The sequence below is a fragment of the Terrapene carolina genome, unplaced genomic scaffold (assembly GCF_002925995.2).
Source record: "Terrapene carolina triunguis isolate 2854851 unplaced genomic scaffold, T_m_triunguis-2.0 Scaffold58, whole genome shotgun sequence".
NCBI lineage: Eukaryota > Metazoa > Chordata > Testudines > Emydidae > Terrapene > Terrapene triunguis.
The window spans coordinates 58,219,193-58,231,907 of record NW_020664409.1 but is presented as its reverse complement, the minus strand read 5'-3'; positions in this window follow the sequence as shown (position 1 = coordinate 58,231,907).

Here is a 12,715-nt window from a genome sequence, read left to right as displayed (position 1 = left end):
AAACCTCAGAAACTTCATCTTTTAGGGGAAGTTACAAGGGAAGATATTATGTGCAAAGGAACCTATTGAGATGAGTATCCCTATTGTTACTAGAAATTATCACAAAATCTAAAGCCTGTATCTGAGCAACATCAACGTTGGAAAAGTTTTGATCTGGATCCAGATTTTTCTTATATGCTCTTAATCAGTTCAGCCAGCTTTTGTATAACCAGGGGAGGGGGATTTCTTCTGGTGAAAATTGACATAGACTCATAGACTTTAAGGTCAGAAGGGACCATCGTGATCATCTAGTCTGACCTAGTGCGTATTACAGGGCACAGAACCTCACCCATTCCTGAAATAGACCCCTAACTTCTGTCGGAGACATAAACGGACTCCATGTAAGCAAGGCTTTAGTAAATTTCCAAGATGTGAAACACAAAGATCACTTATGTTTTCCAGTTATATGGACTTCTCTTGGCTATTTCAGCACCCATAACAGCTAGAGACTTAGGCCTTGTCTGCATGAGAAAGTTGCACCGGTTTAGCTTAAGGTGTGATTTTAAACAGATCTAGTTAAATTAGTGCACAGGGCTGTGTGAACACTTCAATTTGGCTTCATGAAATAAGTCTGGTTTAAACCAAATTAATGTTAAAACCAGTGCAACTTTCTCAAGCACACAAGCCCTTCATTTTTTAATGAAAACTTGGGCCAGGTCTACACCTAAAAGTCTTCCTGGGATAGCTTTATTGGTTAGGGTTCTGGCTTGGTTTTTCTGTTTTTGTTTTGTTTTTTTACTAACATAGCTATGTTGGTACCAGCTCTTGAGTAGACACAGCTATACTGCTATAAGCATTCTCACACCAATATAATTGGACCCACACTAGAAGGTTTTGCCAGCAGTATAGCTTTACCAGTATAAGTATACTGGCAAAACCAGGCGTGTCTATACTTGGACGTAGATTCTGGAGAAATAGAAGGCAACATGTCCCATGTACCGGCTTAGACTGAGCCCTGCCCCAAACATGCCAGTGCATAGGGGAGGTTTGGAAGTGACTTGAGTGTGGGGTTGGTGAATCTGTCCCTTCTTCTATATTAGTGAACATAATGAGCCACAAAAGGAGTATGAAGTTGGAAATGGTTGCTGCTCCAGCCTGGGTGCTGGAGGGCTGAACATTGAGGATTTGGGTTGCAACCCCACACAGCACCTGCTTAATGCTCCCCATGAGGAGGTTTTGTATGGGATAAATTAATTTCCCCTTTAAAAAATTGTCATTTGAAAATAGTATATAGGTTAGCTGCACCTACATTGGCACTGACTTGGTTTGCTTAGCTCTGGTCCCATTAAAACTTATTGTACATGCTGATCCAACTGGAGGCTGCTGATTGATTGAAGGCTGTTGCTTTGTTTTAGAAGTATGTACATACGCTTATCTGTTTGAATGAAAGCTCTTCTGTCCGTCCTGACAAGAACTACAGAGTAAGCCATGAGGCATGTATCCACTTTAATACATATTTTCTAGATCAATCTGCTCACTGGCCTTATTTTACTGGTACATCAAGTTTACTTTATAAATCAGGAGGAAGGCTCATAAGCTCTCTGCCACACACAAACTACACTAATAAAGAGTCAGCAGGGCAAGTGAAAAGGAGATTGTTTGTCTGAGCCCCATGCAAGCCCAAGTGAGACACATTTGAGGAGATGCAGGCAAAATAAGATCTTGTTCCTATTTAGCTGTAAGAAGATATAAATGTCCAATAGAGTCATGATGTAAATCAGCAACAGTTCAGTCTTTCTGTACTGGAGGTATGGAGTAAGAGTAAGTCACATTTGGCAACTGCTGATTTAGCACATCATAAAAATTCAGCTCTTTAAGATGCACTCTGCCCTTCAGTCTCTGGACTTTGAGGAGGGAAAAGCTTGTAATAGGTCAATTAGTGAATGTTTTTCATTTAAAAGCCTGTTTGGAGCATATCATCACACATTTTAAAACGTTCAAAGAAGAGTAGTATAGTTCTTTTGACTGCACCACAGAGAAGATAAGCGATCATGAATGTATGAGGTGAAGAAAGACATGACTAACTACAGAAATGCAGTACTCAAACCTGGTGAAATTATATCATCACGTTGTTTCCTTTAACAATTATTTTTATTGCTATATTAAGATACCCAAAGTCAACTCTAATAATAATGTTTGAAGGAATTTTTATATTAATATTTATTTTCCATTTGTGTGAGATCCAAGAATCAAAATTATATGCTTTGTAGAAAGGTAAGCAGGAGAATAGGGGCTTCTAACATACATCTTAATACATGTCAGCAAAAATGAGAGATGATATTCTCTAAGTAATGTTATGAAAGTAGCAGAAAGCAAATGCCCTTGTATGAAGAAGCTGCAGTATTTGGATAAATCAAGGTTTGTGACTAAATGAATAGCAGTAATGATACTCTATTAAGTAGTTATACTGCCAATTACTAATTATTGTGGTTTCATAATTATATCATTCAGCTTCCTCCCATCAAAAAAAATGACCGAACTAATGTTATGAATTTGATTTATGGTAACAGTATTACCAGCTCTCATGATTTTATCTTGAGTCTCTTGATATTTGATGGTTTTTCTTAAAGGCCCACCTCCTCAACTCAGGTGATTACCTGAGAATCTCACCTTTCATTTAAAAGAAACACAAAGCTCCTAGCTCTCACAGTTGTAAAGGATGCCTTAAAAATGTGGTCCAGTGTACCTGTAAAGGCTCAGAAACAAGAAGGCAAAGCAAAACAACTCAAACCATTTTTTTAAAAATCTCATGATTTTTAAGTCAGCCTCATGATTTTTGAAGGTCCATATCGTGACTTTTGAACACTTGCAGTGAAATCCTATTGCCTATCAGTGAATCCATTTCACCTTTGGGGTTGGCAGTCTTGTGATAAATATTTCCAAATCAAGAATACCCATTCTAAAACTGAAAATATCCGCCAATAATCTGTCCTTAATCTACTGCTGTTATCAGGGGGGAAGCTGCAATGGGATAAAGAAGTTAAATACGAGAGCATTCATCTAGATTTTCAGTCCTATCTAATGCCATATTTTCTTTGGCTTGTGTGCTTTTGTGATTGAATTTCCTTTGTTTCATTTGCAATGGGTGAAATTTCCCTTTATCACTATAAAACCCAAGTAATTCTTCAGGCTTGCTCTGTGGTGCTTTCCTTCCCATTCTGCCATCGGCTTTATGCAGGCAAAGTGTATGTGTGAGAAGGGTAGGAGGACTTGGGGGAGGACAGTGCATTTGTGGAAGTAAAATCAACCACACCTAAACCAGGCCTGTGGTGCAGGGCAGCAGCATAGCTCAGTCACTTCCCCTGTCGCAGCCATTTCTCCATTCAGTACTAGCAGAGTAAAGGGTACTTTGCTTGGTACCATTTTAAAGCTTGATACTGGCTGAGTTCAAATTCCGGGGCAGCATTTTAAAATAATGATTCCACCCAAGCTTGTTAGTTGGGTCACTAACATAAACATACTGTAGCAGTTAAGAAGAAATTCTGTAATGGTGCCTGAAAAGGAAGCGCTTTCACAAGACTTTTGGAAAGCCATTAATTTGTAAGAAAGTCAACAGAACCAGGTACGCACTGTATGGCCCGTATGCTCCTGGCAATGGGTAATGCAGTATTCCAAACCCAAGCATTCAAAATTCATGCATTAGGGCCCAAGTCGTACGATTGACTTTAAAATCCAGAGATTTTTTTAAAATAACAAACTTGGGATTTTGTTTGGTTTTGGCCTTCTGGTTTCTGAAGGCAGGTCTACATTTAAAACGCTGCAGCTGCGCCACTGTAGCGCTTCAGTGAAGATGCGACTACGCGGACAGGAAAGCTTCTCCCATCAGCGTAGTTAATCCACCTCCCCGAGAGGGGGTAGCTATGTCGACAGGAGAAGCCCTCTGTCAACATAGTGCTGTCTACACCAGAGCTTAGGTCGCTATAACTGTTGCTCAGAAGTGTGGATTTTTCACACCCCCGAGTGACGTAGTTATACCAACATGAGTTTATAGTGTAGACCTGGCCTGAGCCTTTAGGGCACATTCAGTTAATGGTTTTAGGCTTTTCTCTGCAACCTTGAGGGCTAGAAAAGTACCTTTTTTTAGTGAAGGCTAGGATTCTTACTTAATCAGCTGCATCCAGTAGCTGAGGCTTTAAGAAAAACACCAAATATTGTGAAGCTTGTGATCAAAAAACGAATGAGTTCACAACACTGGTAATGATAGATTTATACTTAATTTTCTTATGTTTACAGAGGCCAAACATACAAGACAGACCTGCAGAAGTAGTGTAAGACTATAGTTCTAATTAGGTTGGTCTAGAGAGGGGTGCTTTTGTTGTGGATTAGTTAGGGTTTTCTGTGAATTTGTCTGACCAGTTTAAAATTTGAACACCTGGCTCATAACAAATTTACTATATGTTTAGATTTGTATATACATTTTCCTCAAGGTAAAATATTTTGCTGCTTGAATGCATTTTATTGTTCCTTATACTCTTTACCTGAATGGATTACACCCATACCACTACTATTATAAGTGAAGACTACTAAACAATGCATCTTTATTCTAGCATACATAGAATCATAGAAGATTAGGGTTGGAAGAGACCTCAGGAGGTCATCTAGTCCAACCCCCTGATCAAAGCAAGACCAACACCAACTAAATCATCCCAGCCAGCGCTTTGTCAAGCCGGGCCTTAAAAACCTCTAAGGATGGAGATTCCACCACCTCCCTAGGTAACCCATTCCAGTGCTTCACCACCTTACTGGTGAAATAGTGTTTCCTAATATCCAACCTAGACCTCCCCCACTCCAATTTGAGACCATTGCTCCTTGTTCTGTCATCTGCCACCACTGAGAACAGCCAAGCTCAATCCTCTTTGGAACCCCCTTTCGGGTAGTTGAAGGCTGCTATCAAATCCCCCCTCACTTTTCTCTTCTGCAGGCTAAATAAGCCCAGTTTTCTCAGCCTCTCCTTGTAAGTCAAGCACCCCTGATCATTTTCATTGCCCTCCACTGGACTCTCTCCAGTTTGTCCACATTCTTTCTGTAGTGGGGGCCCCAAAACTGGATGCAATACTCCAGATGTGGCCTCACCAGTGCTGAATAGAGGGGGGAAATCACTTCCCACGATCAGCTGGCAATGCTCCTACTAATACATATTTCTTTAAACTTTCCTTAAACTTTATTTTAGATTTCAGCTTAATAATCATTATTATTCAAAGTGTGCTCAGTGCTGTACAAGACATTGAAAACAGACATAGTCCTTGTTCCAAGGCACTTACTGCATAGTGACTTAGGAATTCCTCAGGTTTACTTTGCAGAATTTCCCTTGCAGTCTTCCCTTGAGGAGGTGTGGTTTGCCTGGTCATTCACTCCTCAGAGAAGTTTCCAGTGTTTTAGGACCCCATCAACAGCAGATTCATATATATCTTTAGTGTTATATAGAAGCCAAGGCCCTCCTTTAAAAAATCCCCTATTCCTTTCACTGCCTCCAGCTCACCTACAAACGGTCCCTGCCTCCAGCTCACCTACAAACGGTCCCACCTACAAACGGTTCAGACAAAGAATTACTAATGAGGGAGTAGAGCTGAAAAGTGTTAAACGCATCACATAGACGGACACAGTAAATTCCCTCAGGATTGGTGTCAGGGTGAAGCTGTGGACTGCAGCCAGCCCCATCCTACCATAGTTTGACTTCTCCCAATCTTCAAAGCCCAAAGCCTTAAGTACCCATGGATGGTTTTCCATAGAGGTGCCATGTTGGCCTTGTTCTCCCCTATCCCCAACTACAAAGAGCAACAATGACCATGAAGCATCTCAGCAGCTTGAAGGCAGAAGGCAACAAGATGGCACATGGCAGTAAAATATCCTGGTGGTGAAAGGATGTGAAGATGGTGGTAACAAGATGGGGAAGAGAGAGATTACTTTGCAACAGAGTTTTGAATGGACTGGAGGGATGGGCCAGAAGGTGCAGGGAGACCAGAGAGAATGTTAATTAGCTGCTGTTTCTTGAAGTGGATGGAACAGAGATTTAGCTCCTGGAATGGGATCTGTTTGTAAACATTTACTTAACTTGCTAACGTTCTTTCACCGATAGAAGGGAACTTCTGAGATTTATACACTGTTGCCGCTCAAAGGCCTTCATCTGAAAGAGAAAGAGAGAGAGAGAGAGACCTCCCCTTGTTACAAGAGCACCTTGGATATGTGCATAGTGGTCACACTTAGGTGAAAGATGTGGATCTTCCATTTAAAGCAACAGAAACTACCTGTGCAAATATCACAATGGAATTTGACCATGAGAAAATTGTTGCATACTGAAACCTCTTGTCTTGTTCACTACAAAGCTCAACATTGTCCTAATGATTCTACAGAATGGCCCAAAGGACATGTTCTCCCTTCCTCCCCTGCAGCTAAGCAAACTGTCAAAACTCTGAGACCTTCAGTGAGATAGCAAGGGTCTAAAGAACCAGCAGCAGCTGTTGCACATACAAGAACTAAACATAGCAGCTGTCTAATTTTACTCCAGAAAATTCCCACTCAGCTGTGGATGAGGGTAAAGAACCTGATGTGGACTCCATTCAAACATGTAATAATTTCTTTGAATGTTTGGTGCTCTCTTGATTTTGGATTTTGTTTTTAATTATTATTATATTTTGGATTTGGAAGCTGAACAACTGCCAAAGGGAGCAGAGGTAATGTTATTGACATAATTCCTTGCAACATTTGTCCTAGGCTAAACCTCAGCTCTGATTCCATGCTCTTCCTCAGTGTTTTTTGTTTGTTACTCTAGTTATTGGACATAACAGTGATTGCAGAATATGGCATAGTAAGGAACCCTAGTCATGGGCTCCAGCTGAGGACTACACAGCACAATTTAGGGGGGGAGAGGGCAAAGATGGTTTCAATCCACATTTTTGCTGTCCTGATCCAGGCTTTTCCCACCTGGCTTGTCCCCCTGCATAAACTATAACAGCCAGAAATCTGCTCTAATTTACACCAACTGCCCACAACTCTAAAGGACTGTTATGACAGCTGGGGATCCCCAGTGTGCAGGGAAGGCACAAGCCATGTCCTTCACAGAGGCTATATGAGCCACTACATTGGCTCTGCACCAGTGGAGGAGCCCCCTACCCAGAGGAATCTTCCAATGGTAGGACACCACCTTATCAGGTCTGCTCTGACTGGTGGAGCAGCACAACTGCAGACCCAGTACAGCGAAACATTGGAGGCTACATGTTTTGTTTGATGTCATAGACCCTCCTTAAGCCTGTGGAACTGGGATCCAAAGTAGTTTCATGATCATTAACAGAACTTTGCCCCTAATACTTTTAGAAGCCAGTTTTCTGCTTTGTTTATTACCTTTGGAGTGCACCAAGCTTATTCATTTAGCAGGTTTGTTTCTGTATCAACAATGGACTTTCTTTGTTGTTTTCATTTTGGTGCACAGGAACTTTATTCTTTTATCAGATCTTTTAAAGTAGTCCCATTATATGTATTTACCTGCACTTCTGAAGTACTTGCCCCCTCTTCTCTCCTCCCTCCCCCCATGACCTAAGTTGAAAGCAATTCAGATTCTGTACACTTCCACTGGGCATGAGATAACCATATCTGGAGAACAGTAATTGCTGTTCTGTTTTTTAAAATGCACATACTTATTTACAAGCTGTGAGGAGGAAGCTGCACATTCCCACTGCTGCACATTCTCGCCTTGCTGACTTAGACACTTCTATGAATTACTTTTAGATTATTGACTATGGCAACGAATTGCCTACTAATACTGCAGTATTCCCTGCCTCTCGTTTTTGTGATTCAAACAGGGACAATATCTTCTGTAGCTCACTGCAGAGTATCACTCCTTCCTCCCCCATCGCATTGGCTTAAGGGGGGGTTCACCCATTTACATCAACAGAAAATGTGGCTCCAAATCTATATCTCCTATTCAATAGACTCCCAGTCCCCATTTAGCCCAAGAAATATCTTGTTGATACTTTCATTATATTCACAATCTTTTTTTTAAGCAACTATTTAAAACTTCAGACTATGGCTTCTTTGTGCCGAAATCATACATGAATTATAGCAACAAGTAATCCACAGGCAATCTAATCAGTAATAAAAAGCCTTTTATACAGTAGAGTACATCTTCTAAAAAAAATGTCTTTGAAAGAACTGCTTACGTTATTGTGAGATGTATTGCTGCTGGTGGAAACGGCCTCCATAAATTACCCAAAGGTTTGCTAATTGAAATATACTACTGGGATATGATATCTGTAAAGAATTTTGTTCAAGAAGAAAAGCTGTGTTTAATATCAAACTGGATTTGGCATGGAGAATAGGGTTTACAAATCTCTGGTGTCAGGGCCATGTTAAAATGCCATTTGTTTAGGGAAGATTTGAAGAACGTGATTGAGTAAGCAAGAGTAGGACCAGATGTTCAGTTCAAGCCCAGGTGTGGATCAGTTGGTCTGTTTGAATTTTCCATAGCAGAGGAAGCAGCACCTGTACAAGATTACACATAGAGATTTAAACTTGCTACAAAGTCTACTGCCTTCTGTCTGATCTTCTTTTAATTGCAGAGACTTGGACGAGTCTCTCATGGAGTTGATCTCAACAGAATGCTTTGTTTTGCCTCCATGTGTGTATGTTAAAAATAATCTCTAGCTATAGACTTTCTTTTAAACTACTCAGATTAGAAATTTCTGTTGCCAAAGTAAAGGCATCAGAGTTAACATGAAAATCTCTTGACTTCTCTAACTACCATTTTACACTCGTCCTTATGAGATGAACCAAATGTGATTGCTTTGCCTATCAAATACCGGTTCATTTCAAACCAGCACCCAAAGAAGAGAATTTCTAATCTACCCCAAATATCATGCTGGTTCTACACTGTGTGTCGTACACATTTTTGCAATAAAAGGGTTTGTTGTGTATGTAAACCCTTCTGGCTGCCTTGTTAAAGGAAAATTCTTCTAGTAAAAATACAGAGATCTGTATATTTAATATAATAAACAGATGGCAGCCTCCCATTGCAAAGCATTTTTGATTCAGTGAATGTCAAGTATGACTTTAACAGAAAGTTCCTGTCTACAAAGTAAGGTTTACTTTTTTAAAAGATGAAATGGTTACTCAAATACTTTTACAAGTAATGAGGTGATATTAAAGTAACATTAAAACTCAACTGCTTTGAAAATGGGTTGTTGGCATTTTAATGTAACAGTGGAGTATGTGTTAATATCTCTTATTTTAAACTCTTCCAAACAATAGAAAGGACAGAATTAGATGTGTGGAGCAGGAATGGGGTTTGGAAGGCAGCTTTTTTAACATGGATTTTAAAATACAATTAAAAATTCCTAGGTATTTGTGGGTTTTTTCTTCTTTCTGATCTGTCTTTTCTGATCTTCCTTGAACATAAGTCACTGATCTGTGATCACTTCCCCTTTTCTCCCTATTCTCACAATACTGTGAACAAGTTATCTGAATCATGCATGGGAGATGAAAGCAAAAGTATCTAGTGATTGAAGCTGGCAAAAAGGAAACTCATTGACCCAGTAGAGATGGGAATTGCTCTCTGGTTCAGTTGCTATTGTAAGCATCTTAGACTCTGGCTGCAATACAAATGTAACCAAATAAAGGGACCCAGTTACAAAAGGGTTAGCAGTTGTAGTTCAGGCCTACTAGTGTTGGTACAGTGATCTGCTACACCTCAGTAGTGTTGGGTCTCTTTTAGGAAGTCTCTGGGTAGCTCTCTCTTCAACAATTCAACCTAGGGTCTTTCACGTATTCAGGGTGTGACTGGGCAGTCCCACTCTTTCACTCTGATATTACAGGATCTAGCCCACTGATCTTGGCATTTTCAAAGTCTGCCTCAGAGTGAGCTATGTCCTTTTGAATTCCTGGAACATGTCAGATCCATTACTTTGGGCTTAGCAGTGCTTGTGGGGAATGGAGGGGGAAGATATATTGTGCCCTTTGAGATTTCACAGTACAGCAATGCACTGTGGTGCAGAAACCCAAGACTGGAATGTCTATTGCATCATTTTCAAGTCATGACATCAGCTGGACAGAATGGAGGAATTATTAGGTCCTGTTACTCCAGGGAGGAGGCTGTCCAGTCACATCCTGGGGACTACTACTGATTGAAGTGGGAAGGGAGCCCTGATCAACTGCTGTCAGGACCCTGGTATTGACCCCAGAACTGCTAGGTCCTTAGGCAGCATTGTTGGCTGCTGTGCCACAATGTGCACTGAACCGCTGCCCAGACCAACAGCCATTGTGCTGAAGGTCTACAGATCCACAGCAGCCATGCCCCAGGCCCCTGATTGGATGGACAGGCAGTACACTCACTGGATACCCAGACTATATAAAGGCCGCAACAGGAAGAGGAAGCTGTCTGAGAAACATACCATTGGCTGCTGGTTGCTGCCTAGACTGCCCTGCCCTGCTGCCTTGCCTGACCCTGCCTTGCTGCCTTGCCCGACCTCGCCTCCCCAACCCACTGACCCAGCATCATGGATTGGATCTTCTGTCTATTGATCTCTGCGAGAACTCTGACCTGTCCTGGACACCAATTGACCTCTCAGCCACCCAGCCACCTGCGCATACTTGACTACTGCTCTGGACTGCCACTGGGATTTACAACAGCTGAGGGTGGTGGTTGTAGGCTGCAGCTGTCCTCCCCACCTCGTCTCAACCCTTCCCAAATGTCCTGGTACTACAAGTAGGGAGTGGTGCGGAATTAGTTGGAGGTTCAGGCTAAACATTTTTAAACTAATGTAAAAATGGAACTAAACATTTTAAAACTTCTAAAACAAGCTTTGGTCTGAGGGACTAATGTTCGGGCTCATCCTGATTTTACCCAATCTGGTTTGCCCATGACTAAATGGGAGTTGAAGCTTCACTTTCTTACTTCACCTCACACTTACTGTCTACTAATGGTATGGGCTAATGAAAAAGGCTTATTGAAGAAAATGGACAGAATCTACTTTTGAGGGGATGATCTTCAAAGGCCAGAAGGGCAGCCAGAAAGTCACTGAAATTCAAAAAGAATGGGTGCTTAACTCTCCTTTGAGCCTTTGAAAATCTCACCCTTTATTTGTATTATAGTAGTTAAAAGCAAAAATAGACTGGCATCCCTTCCAGTGAAGAGAACTTCAGAATCCCTATCGCTATAGTTGTATTTTTGTAGCCAACAAGCATTTTATATTTTCATTCCTTTCCTTTTTGTTTAAATATTAAGACTGTTAGTGGTGGTGCACAGCAACTGTTGTAATCAAGAACTATACTTTTAAATATTTGTATTCATTGTAGTCAAGGAGTCTGTATTTTGGCCAATTAAGTCTTAATCAGGACAGAATGTTTGAATGTTAAAATATACAAATTGCATCTGACTCGCTGGCATATATTACCCTTCTTGTTATGGTACTCACTCTCCCCTCTCCCCCCTCCCCCCGCCCCCCTGATTTAAAAGGCGCAGCCACAACCTCTCATTTCTAAGCAACACACATGCATGTCCCATTGCTGACAAAGCCCTGAATCTCTCCTAAGACTGAGTTCTGTCATCTTGTACAACCTCAACTGCAACAGCAGACAATGTCTAGATTAAATTGCTTTGTCTTATTTTAATCCTTTTCTCTTTAACCTGTAACTTTAAGTTTCTTTCTGAACATCAGAAAGAATGAAAATTTCCATGCATCTATATCCTGTAAAAGAAGATGTAAGAGTATTGTTTTAGTCTTCCAGACTGTTGCTGAGTTGTAGTTGCTTGAGGTACATCAGTGTGAGTTTGGGAAATCTTACACACTCCATTCTGTCTTCATTGGAGGATTTCATTTCCCAGGGCTGGCAAACCAGCACCTTTCACTAGCTCTAAAATGCATTTTTTTTAAATTGTTTTTAAAGTATGAAAGTTAGGAATGTAATGGAACCTTAGTCAATGAACTCAGAGCTGGATTAAGTCATAGACACAATAGGCCCAAATTTACAGTCCCAAATTCCAAAGCCAGGTGACAATCTCAGAATCCCAGCTTTCTTTCTTTCTTTTTTTTTTTTTTAATAAAAAGTAAGTCTCTAGCCCTCATATTTGTGCAGAGAAGCTTCAAAATGTGCACCTAATGTAACCGATGCAATGATATGTGCTTGGCTCTGCAGATAGCTTGCAGCTGAGCAGGGAGCATCTCATCTGTTCTGTTTCAGCTTTACTGCTTTCCAGGTTTCTCCCGGCTCTCAAAGGTGTGTTTTGGATTACTTTATCCTCTGTTTTTGTTCGGTTGCATTTTTCCAAGTCAAATCTTATGATTCGCCCATATCTCTAATCTCTCTAGGCACTCCTGATTTATTTTACTCATCTTGTCCATATTTGCAATTCTTCACAACTTAGTATTTTCTGTGAATTTCATTTGAAGTACTTCTTACTTTTTCTTCATGATCATTAATTAAGATATTTAGTAAGAACAGATCTATAACTGATCCCTGCGTTACAACTTTAGCGCTTCCCTATGACTTGATATTGCCATTTAGTGTGCCCCTTGTTTATGGTCTGTCAGGCAGTTTTCAGTCTATTTGACAGAGTGCTTTTCTAAGCCGATTTGAACTCATTTTGAGCTAAATTATGCAACCCATACTCACGAGCATGAGCACTTATAAAAACAGTCCCACTAAAGCCACTAGAACTATTCACATGAGCAAATGCTTACTATGGTGA